The sequence below is a fragment of the Camelus bactrianus genome, chromosome 1 (genome assembly GCF_048773025.1).
Source record: "Camelus bactrianus isolate YW-2024 breed Bactrian camel chromosome 1, ASM4877302v1, whole genome shotgun sequence".
Taxonomy (NCBI): Eukaryota; Metazoa; Chordata; class Mammalia; order Artiodactyla; family Camelidae; genus Camelus; species Camelus bactrianus.
Window position 1 is genome coordinate 128,181,585 of NC_133539.1, and position 27,911 is coordinate 128,209,495.

Sequence of the window (27,911 nt, forward strand, 5' to 3'; positions counted from 1 at the left end):
TTCTTTTCAGTTGCAAACCCCATTCCATACATATATATGGGGAGGTACTAGCTCCAACTCGGTTTTACAGTGAAAACTGCAGGAACTTCAAACCGGCACTAGGAAACAGACTGAGAAAGCAGAGAAAAAGTGTCTCCTGCAACCCGTGCCCTGGGTGCTAGATGAACGAACGTCTCTCCACTTGCTCAGTTCTGAGAGATAAGTGTGTGTGAAAGCCGTCCTTCACCTAGCTTGTTGGGAACACAAAGTTTCTTTTCAGTTGCAAACTCCATTCCATACATATATATGGGGAGGTACTAGCTCCAACTCGGTTTTACAGTGTAAACTGCAGGAACTTCAAACCGGCACTAGGAAACAGACTGAGAAAGCAGAGAAAAAGTGTCTCCTGCAACCCGTTCCCTTGGTGCTAGATGAACGAACGTCTCTCCACTTGCTCAGTTCTGAGAGATAAGTGTGTGTGAAAGCCGTCCTTCAACTAGCTTGTTGGGAACACAAAGTTTCTTTTCAGTTGCAAACTCCATTCCATACATATATATGGGGAGGTACTAGCTCCAACACTGTTTGACAGTGAAAACTGCAGGAACTTCAAACCGGCACTAGGAAACAGACTGAGAAAGCAGAGAAAAAGTGTCTCCTGCAACCCGTTCCCTTGGTGCTAGATGAACGAACGTCTCTCCACTTGCACAGTTCTGAGAGATAAGTGTGTGTGAAAGCCGTCCTTCACCTAGCTTGTTGGGAACACAAAGTTTCTTTTCAGTTGCAAACTCCATTCCATACATATATATAGGGAGGTACTAGCTCCAAATCGGTTTTACAGTGAAAACTGCAGGAACTTCAAACCGGCACTAGGAAACAGACTGAGAAAGCAGAGAAAAAGTGTCTCCTGCAACCCGTTCCCTGGGTGCTAGATGAACGAACGTCTCTCCACTTGCTCAATTCTGAGAGATAAGTGTGTGTGAAAGCCGTCCTTCACCTAGCTTGTTGGGAACACAAAGTTTCTTTTCAGTTGCAAACTCCATTCCATACATATATATGGGGAGGTACTAGCTCCAACTCTGTTTGACAGTGAAAACTGCAGGAACTTCAAACCGGCACTAGGAAACAGACTGAGAAAGCAGAGAAAAAGTGTCTCTTGCAACCCGTTCCCTTGGTGCTAGATGAACGAACGTCTCTCCACTTGCTCAGTTCTGAGCGATAAGTGTGTGTGAAAGCCGTCCTTCACCTAGCTTGTTGGGAACACAAAGTTTCTTTTCAGTTGCAAACTCCATTCCATACATATATATGGGGAGGTACTAGCTCCAACTCGGTTTTACAGTGAAAACTGCAGGAACTTGGAACCGGCACTAGGAAACAGACTGAGAAAGCAGAGAAAAAGTGTCTCCTGCAACCCGTTCCCTTGGTGCTAGATGAACGAACGTCTCTCCACTTGCTCAGTTCTGAGAGAAAAGTGTGTGTGAAAGCCGTCCTTCACCTTGCTTGTTGGGAACACAAAGTTTCTTTTCAGTTGCAAACTCCATTCCATACATATATATGGGGAGATACTAGCTCCAACTCGGTTTTACAGTGAAAACTGCAGGAACTTCAAACCGGCACTAGGAAACAGCCTGAGAAAGCAGAGAAAAAGTGTCTCCTGCCACCCGTTCCCTTGGTGCTAGATGAACGAACGTCTCTCCACTTGCTCAGTTCTGAGAGAAAAGTGTGTGTGAAAGCCGTCATTCACCTAGCTTGTTGGGAACACAAAGTTTCTTTTCAGTTGCAAACTCCATTCCATACATATATATGGGGAGGTACTAGCTCCAACTCTGTTTGACAGTGAAAACTGCAGGAACTTCAAACCGGCACTAGGAAACAGACTGAGAAAGCAGAGAAAATGTGTCTCCTGCAACCCGTTCCCTTGGTGCTAGATGAACGAACGTCTCTCCACTTGCTCAGTTCTGAGAGATAAGTGTGTGTGAAAGCCGTCCTTCACCTAGCTTGTTGGGAACACAAAGTTTCTTTTCAGTTGCAAACTCCATTCCATACATATATATAGGGAGGTACTAGCTCCAACTCGGTTTTACAGTGAAAACTGCAGGAACTTCAAACCGGCACTAGGAAACAGACTGAGAAAGCAGAGAAAAAGTGTCTCCTGCAACCCGTTCCCTGGGTGCTAGATGAACGAACGTCTCTCCACTTGCTCAGTTCTGAGAGATAAGTGTGTGTGAAAGCCGTCCTTCACCTAGCTTGTTGGGAACACAAAGTTTCTTTTCAGTTGCAAACTCCATTCCATACATATATATGGGGAGGTACTAGCTCCAACTCGGTTTTACAGTGTAAACTGCAGGAACTTCAAACCGGCACTAGGAAACAGACTGAGAAAGCAGAGAAAAAGTGTCTCCTGCAACCCGTTCCCTTGGTGCTAGATGAACGAACGTCTCTCCACTTGCTCAGTTCTGAGAGATAAGTGTGTGTGAAAGCCGTCATTCACCTAGCTTGTTGGGAACACAAAGTTTCTTTTCAGTTGCAAACTCCATTCCATACATATATATGGGGAGGTACTAGCTCCAACTCTGTTTGACAGTGAAAACTGCAGGAACTTCAAACCGGCACTAGGAAACAGACTGAGAAAGCAGAGAAAAAGTGTCTCCTGCAACCCGTTCCCTTGGTGCTAGATGAACGAACGTCTCTCCACTTGCTCAGTTCTGAGAGATAAGTGTGTGTGAAAGCCGTCCTTCACCTAGCTTGTTGGGAACACAAAGTTTCTTTTCAGTTGCAAACTCCATTCCATACATATATATAGGTAGGTACTAGCTCCAACTCGGTTTTACAGTGAAAACTGCAGGAACTTCAAACCGGCACTAGGAAACAGACTGAGAAAGCAGAGAAAAAGTGTCTCCTGCAACCCGTTCCCTGGGTGCTAGATGAACGAACGTCTCTCCACTTGCTCAATTCTGAGAGATAAGTGTGTGTGAAAGCCGTCCTTCACCTAGCTTGTTGGGAACACAAAGTTTCTTTTCAGTTGCAAACTCCATTCCATACATATATATGGGGAGGTAATAGCTCCAACTCTGTTTGACAGTGAAAACTGCAGGAACTTCAAACCGGCACTAGGAAACAGACTGAGAAAGCAGAGAAAAAGTGTCTCTTGCAACCCGTTCCCTTGGTGCTAGATGAACGAACGTCTCTCCACTTGCTCAGTTCTGAGCGATAAGTGTGTGTGAAAGCCGTCCTTCACCTAGCTTGTTGGGAACACAAAGTTTCTTTTCAGGTGCAAACTCCATTCCATACATATATATGGGGAGGTACTAGCTCCAACTCGGTTTTACAGTGAAAACTGCAGGAACTTGGAACCGGCACTAGGAAACAGACTGAGAAAGCAGAGAAAAAGTGTCTCCTGCAACCCGTTCCCTTGGTGCTAGATGAACGAACGTCTCTCCACTTGCTCAGTTCTGAGAGAAAAGTGTGTGTGAAAGCCGTCATTCACCTAGCTTGTTGGGAACACAAAGTTTCTTTTCAGTTGCAAACTCCATTCCATACATATATATGGGGAGGTACTAGCTCCAACTCTGTTTGACAGTGAAAACTGCAGGAACTTCAAACCGGCACTAGGAAACAGACTGAGAAAGCAGAGAAAAAGTGTCTCCTGCAACCCGTTCCCTTGGTGCTAGATGAACGAACGTCTCTCCACTTGCTCAGTTCTGAGAGATAAGTGTGTGTGAAAGCCGTCCTTCACCTAGCTTGTTGGGAACACAAAGTTTCTTTTCAGTTGCAAACCCCATTCCATACATATATATGGGGAGGTACTAGCTCCAACTCGGTTTTACAGTGAAAACTGCAGGAACTTCAAACCGGCACTAGGAAACAGACTGAGAAAGCAGAGAAAAAGTGTCTCCTGCAACCCGTTCCCTGGGTGCTAGATGAACGAACGTCTCTCCACTTGCTCAGTTCTGAGAGATAAGTGTGTGTGAAAGCCGTCCTTCACCTAGCTTGTTGGGAACACAAAGTTTCTTTTCAGTTGCAAACTCCATTCCATACATATATATGGGGAGGTACTAGCTCCAACTCGGTTTTACAGTGTAAACTGCAGGAACTTCAAACCGGCACTAGGAAACAGACTGAGAAAGCAGAGAAAAAGTGTCTCCTGCAACCCGTTCCCTTGGTGCTAGATGAGCGAACGTCTCTCCACTTGCTCAGTTCTGAGAGATAAGTGTGTGTGAAAGCCGTCATTCACCTAGCTTGTTGGGAACACAAAGTTTCTTTTCAGTTGCAAACTCCATTCCATACATATATATGGGGAGGTACTAGCTCCAACTCTGTTTGACAGTGAAAACTGCAGGAACTTCAAACCGGCACTAGGAAACAGACTGAGAAAGCAGAGAAAAAGTGTCTCCTGCAACCCGTTCCCTTGGTGCTAGATGAACGAACGTCTCTCCACTTGCTCAGTTCTGAGAGATAATTGTGTGTGAAAGCCGTCCTTCACCTAGCTTGTTGGGAACACAAAGTTTCTTTTCAGTTGCAAACTCCATTCCATACATATATATAGGGAGGTACTAGCTCCAACTCGGTTTTACAGTGAAAACTGCAGGAACTTCAAACCGGCACTAGGAAACAGACTGAGAAAGCAGAGAAAAAGTGTCTCCTGCAACCCGTTCCCTGGGTGCTAGATGAACGAACGTCTCTCCACTTGTTCAATTCTGAGAGATAAGTGTGTGTGAAAGCCGTCCTTCACCTAGCTTGTTGGGAACACAAAGTTTCTTTTCAGTTGCAAACTCCATTCCATACATATATATGGGGAGGTAATAGCTCCAACTCTGTTTGACAGTGAAAACTGCAGGAACTTCAAACCGGCACTAGGAAACAGACTGAGAAAGCAGAGAAAAAGTGTCTCTTGCAACCCGTTCCCTTGGTGCTAGATGAACGAACGTCTCTCCACTTGCTCAGTTCTGAGCGATAAGTGTGTGTGAAAGCCGTCCTTCACCTAGCTTGTTGGGAACACAAAGTTTCTTTTCAGTTGCAAACTCCATTCCATACATATATATGGGGAGGTACTAGCTCCAACTCGGTTTTACAGTGAAAACTGCAGGAACTTGGAACCGGCACTAGGAAACAGACTGAGAAAGCAGAGAAAAAGTGTCTCCTGCAACCCGTTCCCTTGGTGCTAGATGAACGAACGTCTCTCCACTTGCTCAGTTCTGAGAGAAAAGTGTGTGTGAAAGCCGTCCTTCACCTTGCTTGTTGGGAACACAAAGTTTCTTTTCAGTTGCAAACTCCATTCCATACATATATATGGGGAGATACTAGCTCCAACTCGGTTTTACAGTGAAAACTGCAGGAACTTCAAACCGGCACTAGGAAACAGCCTGAGAAAGCAGAGAAAATGTGTCTCCTGCAACCCGTTCCCTTGGTGCTAGATGAACGAACGTCTCTCCACTTGCTCAGTTCTGAGAGATAAGTGTGTGTGAAAGCCGTCCTTCACCTAGCTTGTTGGGAACACAAAGTTTCTTTTCAGTTGCAAACTCCATTCCATACATATATATGGGGAGGTACTAGCTCCAACTCGATTTTACAGTGTAAACTGCAGGAACTTCAAACCGGCACTAGGAAACAGACTGAGAAAGCAGAGAAAAAGTGTCTCCTGCAACCCGTTCCCTTGGTGCTAGATGAACGAACGTCTCTCCACTTGCTCAGTTCTGAGAGATAAGTGTGTGTGAAAGCCGTCATTCACCTAGCTTGTTGGGAACACAAAGTTTCTTTTCAGTTGCAAACTCCATTCCATACATATATATGGGGAAGTACTAGCTCCAACTCTGTTTGACAGTGAAAACTGCAGGAACTTCAAACCGGCACTAGGAAACAGACTGAGAAAGCAGAGAAAATGTGTCTCCTGCAACCCGTTCCCTTGGTGCTAGATGAACGAACGTCTCTCCACTTGCTCAGTTCTGAGAGATAAGTGTGTGTGAAAGCCGTCCTTCACCTAGCTTGTTGGGAACACAAAGTTTCTTTTCAGTTGAAAACTCCATTCCATACATATATATAGGGAGGTACTAGCTCCAACTCGGTTTTACAGTGAAAACTGCAGGAACTTCAAACCGGCACTAGGAAACAGACTGAGAAAGCAGAGAAATAGTGTCTCCTGCAACCCGTTCCCTGGGTGCTAGATGAACGAACGTCTCTCCACTTGCTCAGTTCTGAGAGATAAGTGTGTGTGAAAGCCGTCATTCACCTAGCTTGTTGGGAACACAAAGTTTCTTTTCAGTTGCAAACTCCATTCCATACATATATATGGGGAGGTACAAGCTCCAACTCTGTTTGACAGTGAAAACTGCAGGAACTTCAAACCGGCACTAGGAAACAGACTGAGAAAGCAGAGAAATTGTGTCTCCTGCAACCCGTTCCCTTGGTGCTAGATGAACGAACGTCTCTCCACTTGCTCAGTTCTGAGAGATAAGTGTGTGTGAAAGCCGTCCTTCACCTAGCTTGTTGGGAACACAAAGTTTCTTTTCAGTTGAAAACTCCATTCCATACATATATATAGGGAGGTACTAGCTCCAACTCGGTTTTACAGTGAAAACTGCAGGAACTTCAAACCGGCACTAGGAAACAGACTGAGAAAGCAGAGAAAAAGTGTCTCCTGCAACCCGTTCCCTGGGTGCTAGATGAACGAACGTCTCTCCACTTGCTCAATTCTGAGAGATAAGTGTGTGTGAAAGCCGTCCTTCACCTAGCTTGTTGGGAACACAAAGTTTCTTTTCAGTTGCAAACTCCATTCCATATATATATATGGGGAGGTCCTAGCTCCAACTCTGTTTGACAGTGAAAACTGCAGGAACTTCAAACCGGCACTAGGAAACAGACTGAGAAAGCAGAGAAAATGTGTCTCCTGCAACCCGTTCCCTTGGTGCTAGATGAACGAACGTCTCTCCACTTGCTCAGTTCTGAGAGATAAGTGTGTGTGAAAGCCGTCCTTCACCTAGCTTGTTGGGAACACAAAGTTTCTTTTCAGTTGCAAACTCCATTCCATACATATATATGGGGAGGTACTAGCTCCAACTCGGTTTTACAGTGAAAACTGCAGGAACTTCAAACCGGCACTAGGAAACAGACTGAGAAAGCAGAGAAAAAGTGTCTCCTGCAACCCGTTCCCTGGGTGCTAGATGAACGAACGTCTCTCCACTTGCTCAGTTCTGAGAGATAAGTGTGTGTGAAAGCCGTCCTTCACCTAGCTTGTTGGGAACACAAAGTTTCTTTTCAGATGCAAACTCCATTCCATACATATATATGGGGAGGTACTAGCTCCAACTCGGTTTTACAGTGAAAACTGCAGGAACTTCAAACCGGCACTAGGAAACAGACTGAGAAAGCAGAGAAAAAGTGTCTCCTGCAACCCGTTCCCTGGGTGCTAGATGAACGAACGTCTCTCCACTTGCTCAGTTCTGAGAGATAAGTGTGTGTGAAAGCCGTCCTTCACCTAGCTTGTTGGGAACACAAAGTTTCTTTTCAGTTGCAAACTCCATTCCATACATATATATAGGTAGGTACTAGCTCCAACTCGGTTTTACAGTGAAAACTGCAGGAACTTCAAACCGGCACTAGGAAACAGACTGAGAAAGCAGAGAAAAAGTGTCTCCTGCAACCCGTTCCCTGGGTGCTAGATGAACGAACGTCTCTCCACTTGTTTAATTCTGAGAGATAATTGTGTGTGAAAGCCGTCCTTCACCTAGCTTGTTGGGAACACAAAGTTTCTTTTCAGTTGCAAACTCCATTCCATACATATATATGGGGAGGTAATAGCTCCAACTCTGTTTGACAGTGAAAACTGCAGGAACTTCAAACCGGCACTAGGAAACAGACTGAGAAAGCAGAGAAAAAGTGTCTCTTGCAACCCGTTCCCTTGGTGCTAGATGAACGAACGTCTCTCCACTTGCTCAGTTCTGAGCGATAAGTGTGTGTGAAAGCCGTCCTTCACCTAGCTTGTTGGGAACACAAAGTTTCTTTTCAGTTGCAAACTCCATTCCATACATATATATGGGGAGGTACTAGCTCCAACTCGGTTTTACAGTGAAAACTGCAGGAACTTGGAACCGGCACTAGGAAACAGACTGAGAAAGCAGAGAAAAAGTGTCTCCTGCAACCCGTTCCCTTGGTGCTAGATGAACGAACGTCTCTCCACTTGCTCAGTTCTGAGAGAAAAGTGTGTGTGAAAGCCGTCCTTCACCTTGCTTGTTGGGAACACAAAGTTTCTTTTCAGTTGCAAACTCCATTCCATACATATATATGGGGAGATACTAGCTCCAACTCGGTTTTACAGTGAAAACTGCAGGAACTTCAAACCGGCACTAGGAAACAGCCTGAGAAAGCAGAGAAAATGTGTCTCCTGCAACCCGTTCCCTTGGTGCTAGATGAACGAACGTCTCTCCACTTGCTCAGTTCTGAGAGATAAGTGTGTGTGAAAGCCGTCCTTCACCTAGCTTGTTGGGAACACAAAGTTTCTTTTCAGTTGCAAACTCCATTCCATACATATATATGGGGAGGTACTAGCTCCAACTCGATTTTACAGTGTAAACTGCAGGAACTTCAAACCGGCACTAGGAAACAGACTGAGAAAGCAGAGAAAAAGTGTCTCCTGCAACCCGTTCCCTTGGTGCTAGATGAACGAACGTCTCTCCACTTGCTCAGTTCTGAGAGATAAGTGTGTGTGAAAGCCGTCATTCACCTAGCTTGTTGGGAACACAAAGTTTCTTTTCAGTTGCAAACTCCATTCCATACATATATATGGGGAAGTACTAGCTCCAACTCTGTTTGACAGTGAAAACTGCAGGAACTTCAAACCGGCACTAGGAAACAGACTGAGAAAGCAGAGAAAATGTGTCTCCTGCAACCCGTTCCCTTGGTGCTAGATGAACGAACGTCTCTCCACTTGCTCAGTTCTGAGAGATAAGTGTGTGTGAAAGCCGTCCTTCACCTAGCTTGTTGGGAACACAAAGTTTCTTTTCAGTTGAAAACTCCATTCCATACATATATATAGGGAGGTACTAGCTCCAACTCGGTTTTACAGTGAAAACTGCAGGAACTTCAAACCGGCACTAGGAAACAGACTGAGAAAGCAGAGAAAAAGTGTCTCCTGCAACCCGTTCCCTGGGTGCTAGATGAACGAACGTCTCTCCACTTGCTCAATTCTGAGAGATAAGTGTGTGTGAAAGCCGTCCTTCACCTAGCTTGTTGGGAACACAAAGTTTCTTTTCAGATGCAAACTCCATTCCATACATATATATGGGGAGGTACTAGCTCCAACTCGGTTTTACAGTGAAAACTGCAGGATCTTCAAACCGGCACTAGGAAACAGACTGAGAAAGCAGAGAAAAAGTGTCTCCTGCAACCCGTTCCCTTGGTGCTAGATGAACGAACGTCTCTCCACTTGCTCAGTTCTGAGAGATAAGTGTGTGTGAAAGCCGTCCTTCACCTAGCTTGTTGGGAACACAAAGTTTCTTTTCAGTTGCAAACTCCATTCCATACATATATATGGGGAGGTACTAGCTCCAACTCGGTTTTACAGTGAAAACTGCAGGAACTTCAAATCGGCACTAGGAAACAGACTGAGAAAGCAGAGAGAAAGCGTCTCCTGCAACCCATTCCCTTGGTGCTAGATGAACGAACGTCTCTCCACTTGCTCATTTCTGAGAGAAAAGTGTGTGTGAAAGCCGTCCTTCACCTAGCTTGTTGGGAACACAAAGTTTCTTTTCAGTTGCAAACCCCATTCCATACATAAATATGGGGAGGTACTAGCTCCAACTCGGTTTTACAGTGAAAACTGCAGGAACTTCAAACCGGCACTAGGAAACAGACTGAGAAAGCAGAGAAAATGTGTCTCCTGCAACCCGTTCCCTTGGTGCTTGATGAACGAACGTCTCAACACTTGCTCAGTTCTGAGAGATAAGTGTGTGTGAAAGCCGTCCTTCACCTAGCTTGTTGGGAACACAAAGTTTCTTTTCAGTTGCAAACTCCATTCCATACATATATATGGGGAGGTACTAGCTCCAACTCGGTTTTACAGTGAAAACTGCAGGAACTTCAAACCGGCACTAGGAAACACACTGAGAAAGCAGAGAAAAAGTGTCTCCTGCAACCCGTTCCCTTGGTGCTAGATGAACGAACGTCTCTCCACTTGCTCAGTTCTGAGAGATAAGTGTGTGTGAAAGCCGTCCTTCACCTAGCTTGTTGGGAACACAAAGTTTCTTTTCAGTTGCAAACTCCATTTCATACATATATATAGGGAGGTACTAGCTCCAACTCGGTTTTACAGTGAAAACTGCAGGAACTTCAAACCGGCACTAGGAAACAGACTGAGAAAGCAGAGAAAAAGTGTCTCCTGCAACCCGTTCCCTGGGTGCTAGATGAACGAACGTCTCTCCACTTGCTCAATTCTGAGAGATAAGTGTGTGTGAAAGCCGTCCTTCACCTAGCTTGTTGGGAACACAAAGTTTCTTTTCAGTTGCAAAATCCATTCCATACATATATATGGGGAGGTACTAGCTCCAACTCTGTTTGACAGTGAAAACTGCAGGAACTTCAAACCGGTACTAGGAAACACACTGAGAAAGCAGAAAAAAAGTGTCTCCTGCAACCCGTTCCCTTGGTGCTAGATGAACGAACGTCTCTCCACTTGCTCAGTTCTGAGAGATAAGTGTGTGTGAAAGCCGTCCTTCACCTAGCTTGTTGGGAACACAAAGTTTCTTTTCAGTTGCAAACTCCATTCCATACATATATATGGGGAGGTACTAGCTCCAACTCGGTTTTACAGTGAAAACTGCAGGAACTTCAAACCGGCACTAGGAAACAGACTGAGAAAGCAGAGAAAAAGTGTCTCCTGCAACCCGTTCCCTGGGTGCTAGATGAACGAACGTCTCTCCACTTGCTCAGTTCTGAGAGATAAGTGTGTGTGAAAGCCGTACTTCACCTAGCTTGTTGGGAACACAAAGTTTCTTTTCAGATGCAAACTCCATTCCATACATATATATGGGGAGGTACTAGCTCCAACTCGGTTTTACAGTGAAAACTGCAGGAACTTCAAACCGGCACTAGGAAACAGACTGAGAAAGCAGAGAAAAAGTGTCTCCTGCAACCCGTTCCCTTGGTGCTAGATGAACGAACGTCTCTCCACTTGCTCAGTTCTGAGAGATAAGTGTGTGTGAAAGCCGTCCTTCACCTAGCTTGTTGGGAACACAAAGTTTCTTTTCAGTTGCAAACTCCATTCCATACATATATATGGGGAGGTACTAGCTCCAACTCGGTTTTACAGTGAAAACTGCAGGAACTTCAAATCGGCACTAGGAAACAGACTGAGAAAGCAGAGAAAAAGTGTCTCCTGCAACCCGTTCCCTTGGTGCTAGATGAACGAACGTCTCTCCACTTGCTCAGTTCTGAGAGATAAGTGTGTGTGAAAGCCGTCCTTCACCTAGCGTGTTGGGAACACAAAGTTTCTTTTCAGTTGCAAACCCCATTCCATACATATATATGGGGAGGTACTAGCTCCAACTCGGTTTTACAGTGAAAACTGCAGGAACTTCAAACCGGCACTAGGAAACAGACTGAGAAAGCAGAGAAAATGTGTCTCCTGCAACCCGTTCCCTTGGTGCTAGATGAACGAACGTCTCTCCACTTGCTCAGTTCTGAGAGATAAGTGTGTGTGAAAGCCGTCCTTCACCTAGTTTGTTGGGAACACAAAGTTTCTTTTCAGTTGCAAACTCCATTCCATACATATATATGGGGAGGTACTAGCTCCAACTCGGTTTTACAGTGAAAACTGCAGGAACTTCAAACCGGCACTAGGAAACAGACTGAGAAAGCAGAGAAAAAGTGGCTCCTGCAACCCGTTCCCTTGGTGCTAGATGAACGAACGTCTCTCCACTTGCTCAGTTCTGAGAGATAAGTGTGTGTGAAAGCCGTCCTTCACCTAGCTTGTTGGGAACACAAAGTTTCTTTTCAGTTGCAAACTCCATTCCATACATATATATGGGGAGGTACTAGCTCCAACTCGGTTTTGCAGTGAAAACTGCAGGAACTTCAAACCGGCACTAGGAAACAGACTGAGAAAGCAGAGAAAAAGTGTCTCCTGCAACCCGTTCCCTTGGTGCTAGATGAACGAACGTCTCTCCACTTGCTCAGTTCTGAGAGATAAGTGTGTGTGAAAGCCGTCCTTCACCTAGCTTGTTGGGAACACAAAGTTTCTTTTCAGTTGCAAACTCCATTCCATACATATATATGGGGAGGTACTAGCTCCAACTCGGTTTTACAGTGAAAACTGCAGGAACTTCAAACCGGCACTAGGAAACAGACTGAGAAAGCAGAGAAAAAGTGTCTCCTGCAACCCGTTCCCTTGGTGCTAGATGAACGAACGTCTCCCCACTTGCTCAGTTCTGAGAGATAAGTGTGTGTGAAAGCCGTCCTTCACCTAGCTTGTTGGGAACACAAAGTTTCTTTTCAGTTGCAAACTCCATTCCATACATATATATGGGGAGGTACTAGCTCCAACTCGGTTTTACAGTGAAAACTGCAGGAACTTCAAACCGGCACTAGGATACAGACTGAGAAAGCAGAGAAAAAGTGTCTCCTGCAACCCGTTCCCTTGGTGCTAGATGAACGAACGTCTCTCCACTTGCTCAGTTCTGAGAGATAATGTGTGTGAAAGCCGTCCTTCACCTAGCTTGTTGGGAACACAAAGTTTCTTTTCAGTTGCAAACCCCATTCCATACATATATATGGGGAGGTACTAGCTCCAACTCGGTTTTACAGTGAAAACTGCAGGAACTTCAAATCGGCACTAGGAAACAGACTGAGAAAGCAGAGAAAAAGTGTCTCCTGCAACCCGTTCCCTTGGTGCTAGATGAACGAACGTCTCTCCACTTGCTCAGTTCTGAGAGATAAGTGTGTTTGAAAGCCGTCCTTCACCTAGCTTGTTGGGAACACAAAGTTTCTTTTCAGTTGCAAACCCCATTCCATACATATATATGGGGAGGTACTAGCTCCAACTCGGTTTTACAGTGAAAACTGCAGGAACTTCAAACCGGCACTAGGAAACAGACTGAGAAAGCAGAGAAAAAGTGTCTCCTGCCACCCGTTCCCTTGGTGCTAGATGAACGAACGTCTCTCCACTTGCTCAGTTCTGAGAGATAAGTGTGTGTGAAAGCCGTCCTTCACCTAGCTTTTTGGGAACACAAAGTTTCTTTTCAGTTGCAAACTCCATTCCATACATATATATGGGGAGGTACTAGCTCCAACTCGGTTTTACAGTGAAAACTGCAGGAACTTCAAACCGGCACTAGGAAACAGACTGAGAAAGCAGAGAAAAAGTGTCTCCTGCAACCCGTTCTCTGGGTGCTAGATGAACGAACGTCTCTCCACTTGCTCAGTTCTGAGAGATAAGTGTGTGTGAAAGCCGTTCTTCACCTAGCTTGTTGGGAACACAAAGTTTCTTTTCAGTTGCAAACTCCATTCCATACATATATATGGGGAGGTACTAGCTCCAACCCTGTTTGACAGTGAAAACTGCAGGAACTTCAAACCGGCACTAGGAAACAGACTGAGAAAGCAGAGAAAAAGTGTCTCCTGCAACCCGTTCCCTTGGTGCTAGATGAACGAACGTCTCTCCACTTGCTCAGTTCTGAGAGATAAGTGTGTTTGAAAGCCGTCCTTCACCTAGCTTGTTGGGAACACAAAGTTTCTTTTCAGTTGCAAACACCATTCCATACATATATATGGGGAGGTACTAGCTCCAACTTTGTTTTACAGTGAAAACTGCAGGAACTTCAAACCGGCACTAGGAAACAGACTGAGAAAGCAGAGAAAAAGTGTCTCCTGCCACCCGTTCCCTTGGTGCTAGATGAACGAACGTCTCTCCACTTGCTCAGTTCTGAGAGATAAGTGTGTGTGAAAGCCGTCCTTCACCTAGCTTTTTGGGAACACAAAGTTTCTTTTCAGTTGCAAACTCCATTCCATACATATATATGGGGAGGTACTAGCTCCAACTCGGTTTTACAGTGAAAACTGCAGGAACTTCAAACCGGCACTAGGAAACAGACTGAGAAAGCAGAGAAAAAGTGTCTCCTGCAACCCGTTCCCTTGGTGCTAGATGAACGAACGTCTCTCCACTTGCTCAGTTCTGAGAGATAAGTGTGTTTGAAAGCCGTCCTTCACCTAGCTTGTTGGGAACACAAAGTTTCTTTTCAGTTGCAAACCCCATTCCACACATATATATGGGGAGGTACTAGCTCCAACTCGGTTTTACAGTGAAAACTGCAGGAACTTCAAACCGGCACTAGGAAACAGACTGAGAAAGCAGAGAAAAAGTGTCTCCTGCCACCCGTTCCCTTGGTGCTAGATGAACGAACGTCTCTCCACTTGCTCAGTTCTGAGAGATAAGTGTGTGTGAAAGCCGTCCTTCACCTAGCTTTTTGGGAACACAAAGTTTCTTTTCAGTTGCAAACTCCATTCCATACATATATATGGGGAGGTACTAGCTCCAACTCGGTTTTACAGTGAAAACTGCAGGAACTTCAAACCGGCACTAGGAAACAGACTGAGAAAGCAGAGAAAAAGTGTCTCCTGCAACCCGTTCTCTGGGTGCTAGATGAACGAACGTCTCTCCACTTGCTCAGTTCTGAGAGATAAGTGTGTGTGAAAGCCGTTCTTCACCTAGCTTGTTGGGAACACAAAGTTTCTTTTCAGTTGCAAACTCCATTCCATACATATATATGGGGAGGTACTAGCTCCAACTCTGTTTGACAGTGAAAACTGCAGGAACTTCAAACCGGCACTAGGAAACAGACTGAGAAAGCAGAGAAAAAGTGTCTCCTGCAACCCGTTCCCTTGGTGCTAGATGAACGAACGTCTCTCCACTTGCTCAGTTCTGAGCGATAAGTGTGTGTGAAAGCCGTCCTTCACCTAGCTTGTTGGGAACACAAAGTTTCTTTTCAGTTGCAAACTCCATTCCATACATATATATGGGGAGGTACTAGCTCCAACTCGGTTTTACAGTGAAAACTGCAGGAACTTTAAACCGGCACTAGGAAACAGACTGAGAAAGCAGAGAAAAAGTGTCTCCTGCAACCCGTTCCCTGGGTGCTAGATGAACGAACGTCTCTCCACTTGCTCAGTTCTGAGAGATAAGTGTGTGTGAAAGCCGTCCTTCACCTAGCTTGTTGGGAACACAAAGTTTCTTTTCAGTTGCAAACTCCATTCCATACATATATATGGGGAGGTACTAGCTCCAACTCGGTTTTACAGTGAAAACTGCAGGAACTTCAAACCGGCACTAGGAAACAGACTGAGAAAGCAGAGAAAAAGTGTCTCCTGCAACCCGTTCTCTGGGTGCTAGATGAACGAACGTCTCTCCACTTGCTCAGTTCTGAGAGATAAGTGTGTGTGAAAGCCGTCCTTCACCTAGATTGTTGGGAACACAAAGTTTCTTTTCAGTTGCAAACTCCATTCCATACATATATATGGGGAGGTACTAGCTCCAACTCGGTTTTACAGTGAAACCTGCAGGAACTTCAAACCGGCACTAGGAAACAGACTGAGAAAGCAGAGAAAAAGTGTCTCCTGCAACCCGTTCCCTTGGTGCTAGATGAACGAACGTCTCTCCACTTGCTCAGTTCTGAGAGATAAGTGTGTGTGAAAGCCGTCCTTCACCTAGCTTGTTGGGAACACAAAGTTTCTTTTCAGTTGCAAACTCCATTCCATACATATATATGGGGAGGTACTAGCTCCAACTCGGTTTTACAGTGAAAACTGCAGGAACTTCAAATCGGCACTAGGAAACAGACTGAGAAAGCAGAGAAAAAGTGTCTCCTGCAACCCGTTCCCTTGGTGCTAGATGAACGAACGTCTCTCCACTTGCTCAGTTCTGAGAGATAAGTGTGTGTGAAAGCCGTCCTTCACCTAGCTTGTTGGGAACACAAAGTTTCTTTTCAGTTGCAAACCCCATTCCATACATATATATGGGGAGGTACTAGCTCCAACTCGGTTTTACAGTGAAAACTGCAGGAACTTCAAACCGGCACTAGGAAACAGACTGAGAAAGCAGAGAAAAAGTGTCTCCTGCAACCCGTTCCCTTGGTGCTAGATGAACGAACGTCTCTCCACTTGCTCAGTTCTGAGAGATAAGTGTGTGTGAAAGCCGTCCTTCACCTAGCTTGTTGGGAACACAAAGTTTCTTTTCAGTTGCAAACCCCATTCCATACATATATATGGGGAGGTACTAGCTCCAACTCGGTTTTACAGTGAAAACTGCAGGAACTTCAAATCGGCACTAGGAAACAGACTGAGAAAGCAGAGAAAAAGTGTCTCCTGCAACCCGTTCCCTTGGTGCTAGATGAACGAACGTCTCTCCACTTGCTCAGTTCTGAGAGATAAGTGTGTGTGAAAGCCGTCCTTCACCTAGCTTGTTGGGAACACAAAGTTTCTTTTCAGTTGCAAACCCCATTCCATACATATATATGGGGAGGTACTAGCTCCAACTCGGTTTTACAGTGAAAACTGCAGGAACTTCAAACCGGCACTAGGAAACAGACTGAGAAAGCAGAGAAAAAGTGTCTCCTGCAACCCGTTCCGTGGGTGCTAGATGAACGAACGTCTCTCCACTTGCTCAGTTCTGAGAGATAAGTGTGTGTGAAAGCCGTCCTTCACCTAGCTTGTTGGGAACACAAAGTTTCTTTTCAGTTGCAAACTCCATTCCATACATATATATGGGGAGGTACTAGCTCCAACTCGGTTTTACAGTGAAAACTGCAGGAACTTCAAACCGGCACTAGGAAACAGACTGAGAAAGCAGAGAAAAAGTGTCTCCTGCAACCCGTTCCCTTGGTGCTAGATGAACGAACGTCTCTCCACTTGCTCAGTTCTGAGAGATAAGTGTGTGTGAAAGCCGTCCTTCAGCTAGCTTGTTGGGAACACAAAGTTTCTTTTCAGTTGCAAACTCCATTCCATACATATATATGGGGAGGTACTAGCTCCAACTCGGTTTTACAGTGAAACCTGCAGGAACTTCAAACCGGCACTAGGAAACAGACTGAGAAAGCAGAGGAAAAGTGTCTCCTGCAACCCGTTCCCTTGGTGCTAGATGAACGAACGTCTCTCCACTTGCTCAGTTCTGAGAGATAAGTGTGTGTGAAAGCCGTCCTTCACCTAGCTTGTTGGGAACACAAAGTTTCTTTTCAGTTGTAAACTCCATTCCATACATATATATGGGGAGGTACTAGCTCCAACTCGGTTTTACAGTGAAAACTGCAGGAACTTCAAACCGGCACTAGGAAACAGACTGAGAAAGCAGAGAAAAAGTGTCTCCTGCAACCCGTTCCCTTGGTGCTAGATGAACGAACGTCTCTCCACTTGCTCAGTTCTGAGAGATAAGTGTGTGTGAAAGCCGTCCTTCACCTAGCTTGTTGGGAACACAATGTTTCTTTTCAGTTGCAAACCCCATTCCATACATATATATGGGGAGGTACTAGCTCCAACTCGGTTTTACAGTGAAAACTGCAGGAACTTCAAACCGGCACTAGGAAACAGACTGAGAAAGCAGAGAAAAAGTGTCTCCTGCAACCCGTTCCCTTGGTGCTAGATGAACGAACGTCTCTCCACTTGCTCAGTTCTGAGAGATAAGTGTGTGTGAAAGCCGTCCTTCACCTAGCTTGTTGGGAACACAAAGTTTCTTTTCATTTGCAAACCCCATTCCATACATATATATGGGGAGGTACTAGCTCCAACTCGGTTTTAAAGTGAAAACTGCAGGAACTTCAAATCGGCACTAGGAAACAGACTGAGAAAGCAGAGAAAAAGTGTCTCCTGCAACCCGTTCCCTTGGTGCTAGATGAACGAACGTCTCTCCACTTGCTCAGTTCTGAGAGATAAGTGTGTGTGAAAGCCGTCCTTCACCTAGCTTGTTGGGAACACAAAGTTTCTTTTCAGTTGCAAACCCCATTCCATACATATATATGGGGAGGTACTAGCTCCAACTCGGTTTTACAGTGAAAACTGCAGGAACTTCAAACCGGCACTAGGAAACAGACTGAGAAAGCAGAGAAAACGTGTCTCCTGCAACCCGTTCCGTGGGTGCTAGATGAACGAACGTCTCTCCACTTGCTCAGTTCTGAGAGATAAGTGTGTGTGAAAGCCGTCCTTCACCTAGCTTGTTGGGAACACAAAGTTTCTTTTCAGTTGCAAACTCCATTCCATACATATATATGGGGAGGTACTAGCTCCAACTCGGTTTTACAGTGAAAACTGCAGGAACTTCAAACCGGCACTAGGAAACAGACTGAGAAAGCAGAGAAAAAGTGTCTCCTGCATCCCGTTCCCTTGGTGCTAGATGAACGAACGTCTCTCCACTTGCTCAGTTCTGAGAGATAAGTGTGTGTGAAAGCCGTCCTTCACCTAGCTTGTTGGGAACACAAAGTTTCTTTTCAGTTGCAAACTCCATTCCATACATATATATGGGGAGGTACTAGCTCCAACTCGGTTTTACAGTGAAAACTGCAGGAACTTCAAACCGGCACTAGGAAACAGACTGAGAAAGCAGAGAAAAAGTGTCTCCTGCAACCCGTTCCATTGGTGCTAGATGAACGAACGTCTCTCCACTTGCTCAGTTCTGAGAGATAAGTGTGTGTGAAAGCCGTCCTTCACCTAGCTTGTTGGGAACACAAAGTTTCTTTTCAGTTGCAAACTCCATTCCATACATATATATGGGGAGGTACTAGCTCCAACTCGGTTTTACAGTGAAAACTGCAGGAACTTCAAATCGGCACTAGGAAACAGACTGAGAAAGCAGAGAAAAAGTGTCTCCTGCAACCCGTTCCCTTGGTGCTAGATGAACGAACGTCTCTCCACTTGCTCAGTTCTGAGAGATAAGTGTGTGTGAAAGCCGTCCTTCACCTAGCTTGTTGGGAACACAAAGTTTCTTTTCAGTTGCAAACCCCATTCCATACATATATATGGGGAGGTACTAGCTCCAACTCGGTTTTACAGTGAAAACTGCAGGAACTTCAAACCGGCACTAGGAAACAGACTGAGAAAGCAGAGAAAAAGTGTCTCCTGCAACCCGTTCCCTTGGTGCTAGATGAACGAACGTCTCTCCACTTGCTCAGTTCTGAGAGATAAGTGTGTGTGAAAGCCGTCCTTCACCTAGCTTGTTGGGAACACAAAGTTTCTTTTCAGTTGCAAACCCCATTCCATACATATATATGGGGAGGTACTAGCTCCAACTCGGTTTTACAGTGAAAACTGCAGGAACTTCAAATCGGCACTAGGAAACAGACTGAGAAAGCAGAGAAAAAGTGTCTCCTGCAACCCGTTCCCTTGGTGCTAGATGAACGAACGTCTCTCCACTTGCTCAGTTCTGAGAGATAAGTGTGTGTGAAAGCCGTCCTTCACCTAGCTTGTTGGGAACACAAAGTTTCTTTTCAGTTGCAAACCCCATTCCATACATATATATGGGGAGGTACTAGCTCCAACTCGGTTTTACAGTGAAAACTGCAGGAACTTCAAACCGGCACTAGGAAACAGACTGAGAAAGCAGAGAAAAAGTGTCTCCTGCAACCCGTTCCCTTGGTGCTAGATGAACGAACGTCTCTCCACTTGCTCAGTTCTGAGAGATAAGTGTGTGTGAAAGCCGTCCTTCACCTAGCTTGTTGGGAACACAAAGTTTCTTTTCAGTTGCAAACTCCATTCCATACATATATATGGGGAGGTACTAGCTCCAACTCGGTTTTACAGTGAAAACTGCAGGAACTTCAAACCGGCACTAGGAAACAGACTGAGAAAGCAGAGAAAAAGTGTCTCCTGCCACCCGTTCCCTTGGTGCTAGATGAACGAACGTCTCTCCACTTGCTCAGTTCTGAGAGATAAGTGTGTGTGAAAGCCGTCCTTCACCTAGCTTGTTGGGAACACAAAGTTTCTTTTCAGTTGCAAACTCCATTCCATACATATATATGGGGAGGTACTAGCTCCAACTCGGTTTTACAGTGAAAACTGCAGGAACTTCAAACCGGCACTAGGAAACAGACTGAGAAAGCAGAGAAAAAGTGTATCCTGCAACCCGTTCTCTGGGTGCTAGATGAACGAACGTCTCTCCACTTGCTCAGTTCTGAGAGATAAGTGTGTGTGAAAGCCGTTCTTCACCTAGCTTGTTGGGAACACAAAGTTTCTTTTCAGTTGCAAACTCCATTCCATACATATATATGGGGAGGTACTAGCTCCAACTCTGTTTGACAGTGAAAACTGCAGGAACTTCAAACCGGCACTAGGAAACAGACTGAGAAAGCAGAGAAAAAGTGTCTCCTGCAAACCGTTCCCTTGGTGCTAGATGAACGAACGTCTCTCCACTTGCTCAGTTCTGAGAGATAAGTGTGTGTGAAAGCCGTCCTTCAAATAGCTTGTTGGGAACACAAAGTTTCTTTTCAGTTGCAAACTCCATTCCATACATATATATGGGGAGGTACTAGCTCCAACTCGGTTTTACAGTGAAAACTGCAGGAACTTTAAACCGGCACTAGGAAACAGACTGAGAAAGCAGAGAAAAAGTGTCTCCTGCAACCCGTTCCCTGGGTGCTAGATGAACGAACGTCTCTCCACTTGCTCAGTTCTGAGAGATAAGTGTGTGTGAAAGCCGTCCTTCACCTAGCTTGTTGGGAACACAAAGTTTCTTTTCAGTTGCAAACTCCATTCCATACATATATATGGGGAGGTACTAGCTCCAACTCGGTTTTACAGTGAAAACTGCAGGAACTTCAAACCGGCACTAGGAAACAGACTGAGAAAGCAGAGAAAAAGTGTCTCCTGCAACCCGTTCCCTTGGTGCTAGATGAACGAACGTCTCTCCACTTGCTCAGTTCTGAGAGATAAGTGTGTGTGAAAGCCGTCCTTCACCTAGCTTGTTGGGAACACAAAGTTTCTTTTCAGTTGCAAACTCCATTCCATACATATATATGGGGAGGTACTAGCTCCAACTCGGTTTTACAGTGAAAACTGCAGGAACTTCAAACCGGCACTAGGAAACAGACTGGGAAAGCAGAGAAAAAGTGTCTCCTGCAACCCGTTCCCTTGGTGCTAGATGAACGAACGTCTCTCCACTTGCTCAGTTCTGAGAGATAAGTGTGTGTGAAAGCCGTCCTTCACCTAGCTTGTTGGGAACACAAAGTTTCTTTTCAGTTGCAAACTCCATTCCATACATATATATGGGGAGGTACTAGCTCCAACTCGGTTTTACAGTGAAAACTGCAGGAACTTCAAATCGGCACTAGGAAACAGACTGAGAAAGCAGAGAAAAAGTGTCTCCTGCAAGCCGTTCCCTTGGTGCTAGATGAAGGAACGTCTCTCCACTTGCTCAGTTCTGAGAGATAAGTGTGTGTGAAAGCCGTCCTTCACCTAGCTTGTTGGGAACACAAAGTTTCTTTTCAGTTGCAAACCCCATTCCATACATATATATGGGGAGGTACTAGCTCCAACTCGGTTTTACAGTGAAAACTGCAGGAACTTCAAACCGGCACTAGGAAACAGACTGAGAAAGCAGAGAAAAAGTGTCTCCTGCAACCCGTTCCCTTGGTGCTAGATGAACGAACGTCTCTCCACTTGCTCAGTTCTGAGAGATAAGTGTGTGTGAAAGCCGTCCTTCACCTAGCTTGTTGGGAACACAAAGTTTCTTTTCAGTTGCAAACTCCATTCCATACATATATATGGGGAGGTACTAGCTCCAACTCGGTTTTACAGTGAAAACTGCAGGAACTTCAAACCGGCACTAGGAAACAGACTGAGAAAGCAGAGAAAAAGTGTCTCCTGCCACCCGTTCCCTGGGTGCTAGATGAACGAACGTCTCTCCACTTGCTCAGTTCTGAGAGATAAGTGTGTGTGAAAGCCGTCCTTCACCTAGCTTGTTGGGAACACAAAGTTTCTTTTCAGTTGCAAACTCCATTCCATACATATATATGGGGAGGTACTAGCTCCAACTCGGTTTTACAGTGAAAACTGCAGGAACTTCAAACCGGCACTAGGAAACAGACTGAGAAAGCAGAGAAAAAGTGTATCCTGCAACCCGTTCTCTGGGTGCTAGATGAACGAACGTCTCTCCACTTGCTCAGTTCTGAGAGATAAGTGTGTGTGAAAGCCGTTCTTCACCTAGCTTGTTGGGAACACAAAGTTTCTTTTCAGTTGCAAACTCCATTCCATACATATATATGGGGAGGTACTAGCTCCAACTCTGTTTGACAGTGAAAACTGCAGGAACTTCAAACCGGCACTAGGAAACAGACTGAGAAAGCAGAGAAAAAGTGTCTCCTGCAAACCGTTCCCTTGGTGCTAGATGAACGAACGTCTCTCCACTTGCTCAGTTCTGAGAGATAAGTGTGTGTGAAAGCCGTCCTTCAAATAGCTTGTTGGGAACACAAAGTTTCTTTTCAGTTGCAAACTCCATTCCATACATATATATGGGGAGGTACTAGCTCCAACTCGGTTTTACAGTGAAAACTGCAGGAACTTTAAACCGGCACTAGGAAACAGACTGAGAAAGCAGAGAAAAAGTGTCTCCTGCAACCCGTTCCCTGGGTGCTAGATGAACGAACGTCTCTCCACTTGCTCAGTTCTGAGAGATAAGTGTGTGTGAAAGCCGTCCTTCACCTAGCTTGTTGGGAACACAAAGTTTCTTTTCAGTTGCAAACTCCATTCCATACATATATATGGGGAGGTACTAGCTCCAACTCGGTTTTACAGTGAAAACTGCAGGAACTTCAAACCGGCACTAGGAAACAGACTGAGAAAGCAGAGAAAAAGTGTATCCTGCAACCCGTTCTCTGGGTGCTAGATGAACGAACGTCTCTCCACTTGCTCAGTTCTGAGAGATAAGTGTGTGTGAAAGCCGTTCTTCACCTAGCTTGTTGGGAACACAAAGTTTCTTTTCAGTTGCAAACTCCATTCCATACATATATATGGGGAGGTACTAGCTCCAACTCTGTTTGACAGTGAAAACTGCAGGAACTTCAAACCGGCACTAGGAAACAGACTGAGAAAGCAGAGAAAAAGTGTCTCCTGCAAACCGTTCCCTTGGTGCTAGATGAACGAACGTCTCTCCACTTGCTCAGTTCTGAGAGATAAGTGTGTGTGAAAGCCGTCCTTCAAATAGCTTGTTGGGAACACAAAGTTTCTTTTCAGTTGCAAACTCCATTCCATACATATATATGGGGAGGTACTAGCTCCAACTCGGTTTTACAGTGAAAACTGCAGGAACTTTAAACCGGCACTAGGAAACAGACTGAGAAAGCAGAGAAAAAGTGTCTCCTGCAACCCGTTCCCTGGGTGCTAGATGAACGAACGTCTCTCCACTTGCTCAGTTCTGAGAGATAAGTGTGTGTGAAAGCCGTCCTTCACCTAGCTTGTTGGGAACACAAAGTTTCTTTTCAGTTGCAAACTCCATTCCATACATATATATGGGGAGGTACTAGCTCCAACTCGGTTTTACAGTGAAAACTGCAGGAACTTCAAACCGGCACTAGGAAACAGACTGAGAAAGCAGAGAAAAAGTGTCTCCTGCAACCCGTTCCCTTGGTGCTAGATGAACGAACGTCTCTCCACTTGCTCAGTTCTGAGAGATAAGTGTGTGTGAAAGCCGTCCTTCACCTAGCTTGTTGGGAACACAAAGTTTCTTTTCAGTTGCAAACTCCATTCCATACATATATATGGGGAGGTACTAGCTCCAACTCGGTTTTACAGTGAAAACTGCAGGAACTTCAAACCGGCACTAGGAAACAGACTGAGAAAGCAGAGAAAAAGTGTCTCCTGCAACCCGTTCCCTTGGTGCTAGATGAACGAACGTCTCTCCACTTGCTCAGTTCTGAGAGATAAGTGTGTGTGAAAGCCGTCCTTCACCTAGCTTGTTGGGAACACAAAGTTTCTTTTCAGTTGCAAACTCCATTCCATACATATATATGGGGAGGTACTAGCTCCAACTCGGTTTTACAGTGAAAACTGCAGGAACTTCAAATCGGCACTAGGAAACAGACTGAGAAAGCAGAGAAAAAGTGTCTCCTGCAAGCCGTTCCCTTGGTGCTAGATGAAGGAACGTCTCTCCACTTGCTCAGTTCTGAGAGATAAGTGTGTGTGAAAGCCGTCCTTCACCTAGCTTGTTGGGAACACAAAGTTTCTTTTCAGTTGCAAACCCCATTCCATACATATATATGGGGAGGTACTAGCTCCAACTATGTTTTACAGTGAAAACTGCAGGAACTTCAAACCGGCACTAGGAAACAGACTAAGAAAGCAGAGAAAAAGTGTCTCCTGCAACCCGTTCCCTTGGTGCTAGATGAACGAACGTCTCTCCACTTGCTCAGTTCTGAGAGATAAGTGTGTGTGAAAGCCGTCCTTCACCTAGCTTGTGGGAACACAAAGTTTCTTTTCAGTTGCAAACCCCATTCCATACATATTTATGGGGAGGTACTAGCTCCATCTCGGTTTTACAGTGAAAACTGCAGGAACTTCAAATCGGCACTAGGAAACAGACTGAGAAAGCACAGAAAAAGTGTCTCCTGCAACCCGTTCCCTTGGTGCTAGATGAACGAACGTCTCTCCACTTGCTCAGTTCTGAGAGATAAGTGTGTGTGAAAGCCGTCCTTCACATAGCTTGTTGGGAACACAAAGTTTCTTTTCAGTTGCAAACTCCATTCCATACATATATATGGGGAGGTACTAGCTCCAACTCGGTTTTACAGTGAAAACTGCAGGAACTTCAAACCGGCACTAGGAAACAGACTGAGAAAGCAGAGAAAAAGTGTCTCCTGCAACCCGTTCTCTGGGTGGTAGATGAACGAACGTCTCTCCACTTGCTCAGTTCTGAGAGATAAGTGTGTGTGAAAGCCGTTCTTCACCTAGCTTGTTGGGAACACAAAGTATCTTTTCAGTTGCAAACTCCAATCCATACATATATATGGGGAGGTACTAGCTCCAACTCGGTTTTACAGTGAAAACTGCAGGAACTTCAAACCGGCACTAGGAAACAGACTGAGAAAGCAGAGAAAAAGTGTCTCCTGCAACCCGTTCCCTTGGGGCTAGATGAACGAACGTCTCTCCACTTGCTCAGTTCTGAGAGATAAGTGTGTGTGAAAGCCGTCCTTCACCTAGCTTGTTGGGAACACAAAGTTTCTTTTCAGTTGCAAACTCCATTCCATACATATATATGGGGAGGTACTAGCTCCAACTCGGTTTTACAGTGAAAACTGCAGGAACTTTAAACCGGCACTAGGAAACAGACTGAGAAAGCAGAGAAAAAGTGTCTCCTGCAACCCGTTCCCTGGGTGCTAGATGAACGAACGTCTCTCCACTTGCTCAGTTCTGAGAGATAAGTGTGTGTGAAAGCCGTCCTTCATCTAGTTTGTTGGGAACACAAAGTTTCTTTTCAGTTGCAAACTCCATTCCATACATATATATGGGGAGGTACTAGCTCCAACTCGGTTTTACAGTGAAAACTGCAGGAACTTCAAACCGGCACTAGGAAACAGACTGAGAAAGCAGAGAAAAAGTGTCTCCTGCCACCCGTTCCCTTGGTGCTAGATGAACGAACGTCTCTCCACTTGCTCAGTTCTGAGAGATAAGTGTGTGTGAAAGCCGTCCTTCACATAGCTTGTTGGGAACACAAAGTTTCTTTTCAGTTGCAAACTCCATTCCATACATATATATGAGGAGGTACTAGCTCCAACTCGGTTTTACAGTGAAAACTGCAGGAACTTCAAAACGGCACTAGGAAACAGACTGAGAAAGCAGAGAAAAAGTGTCTCCTGCAACCCGTTCTCTGGGTGCTAGATGAACGAACGTCTCTCCACTTGCTCAGTTCTGAGAGATAAGTGTGTGTGAAAGCCGTTCTTCACCTAGCTTGTTGGGAACACAGAGTATCTTTTCAGTTGCAAACTCCAATCCATACATATATATGGGGAGGTACTAGCTCCAACTCGGTTTTACAGTGAAAACTGCAGGAACTTCAAACCGGCACTAGGAAACAGACTGAGAAAGCAGAGAAAAAGTGTCTCCTGCAACCCGTTCCCTTGGTGCTAGATGAACGAACGTCTCTCCACTTGCTCAGTTCTGAGAGATAAGTGTGTGTGAAAGCCGTCCTTCACCTAGCTTGTTGGGAACACAAAGTTTCTTTTCAGTTGCAAACTCCATTCCATACATATATATGGGGAGGTACTAGCTCCAACTCGGTTTTACAGTGAAAACTGCAGGAACTTTAAACCGGCACTAGGAAACAGACTGAGAAAGCAGAGAAAAAGTGTCTCCTGCAACCCGTTCCCTGGGTGCTAGATGAACGAACGTCTCTCCACTTGCTCAGTTCTGAGAGATAAGTGTGTGTGAAAGCCGTCCTTCACCTAGCTTGTTGGGAACACAAAGTTTCTTTTCAGTTGCAAACTCCATTCCATACATATATATGGGGAGGTACTAGCTCCAACTCGGTTTTACAGTGAAAACTGCAGGAACTTCAAACCGGCACTAGGAAACAGACTGAGAAAGCAGAGAAAAAGTGTCTCCTGCAACCCGTTCCCTTGGTGCTAGATGAACGAACGTCTCTCCACTTGCTCAGTTCTGAGAGATAAGTGTGTGTGAAAGCCGTCCTTCACCTAGCTTGTTGGGAACACAAAGTTTCTTTTCAGTTGCAAACTCCATTCCATACATATATATGCGGAGGTACTAGCTCCAACTCGGTTTTACAGTGAAAACTGCAGGAACTTCAAACCGGCACTAGGAAACAGACTGAGAAAGCAGAGAAAAAGTGTCTCCTGCAACCCGTTCCCTTGGTGCTAGATGAACGAACGTCTCTCCACTTGCTCAGTTCTGAGAGATAAGTGTGTGTGAAAGCCGTCCTTCACCTAGCTTGTTGGGAACACAAAGTTTCTTTTCAGATGCAAACTCCATTCCATACATATATATGGGGAGGTACTAGCTCCAACTCGGTTTTACAGTGAAAACTGCAGGAACTTCAAACCGGCAGTAAGAAACAGACTGAGAAAGCAGAGAAAAAGTGTCTCCTGCAACCCGTTCCCATGGTGCTAGATGAACGAACGTCTCTCCACTTGCTCAGTTCTGAGAGATAAGTGTGTGTGAAAGCCGTCCTTCACCTAGCTTGTTGGGAACACAAAGTTTCTTTTCAGTTGCAAACTCCATTCCATACATATATATGGGGAGGTACTAGCTCCAACTCGGTTTTACAGTGAAAACTGCAGGAACTTCAAATCGGCACTAGGAAACAGACTGAGAAAGCAGAGAAAAAGTGTCTCCTGCAACCCGTTCCCTTGGTGCTAGATGAACGAACGTCTCTCCACTTGCTCAGTTCTGAGAGATAAGTGTGTGTGAAAGCCGTCCTTCACCTAGCTTGTTGGGAACACAAAGTTTCTTTTCAGTTGCAAACCCCATTCCATACATATATATGGGGATTTACTAGCTCCAACTCGGTTTTACAGTGAAAACTGCAGGAACTTCAAACCGGCACTAGGAAACAAACTGAGAAAGCAGAGAAAATGTGTCTCTTGCAACCCGTTCCCTTGGTGCTAGATGAACGAACGTCTCTCCACTTGCTCAGTTCTGAGAGGTAATTGTGTGTGAAAGCCGTCCTTCACCTATCTTGTTGGGAACACAAAGTTTCTTTTCAGTTGCAAACTCCATTCCATACATATGTATGGGGAGGTACTAGCTCCAACTCGGTTTTACAGTGAAAACTGCAGGAACTTCAAACCGGCACTAGGAAACAGACTGAGAAAGCAGAGAAAAAGTGTCTCCTGCAACCCGTTCCCTTGGTGCTAGATGAACGAACGTCTCTCCACTTGCTCAGTTCTGAGAGATAAGTGTGTGTGAAAGCCGTCCTTCACCTAGCTTGTTGGGAACACAAAGTTTCTTTTCAGTTGCAAACTCCATTC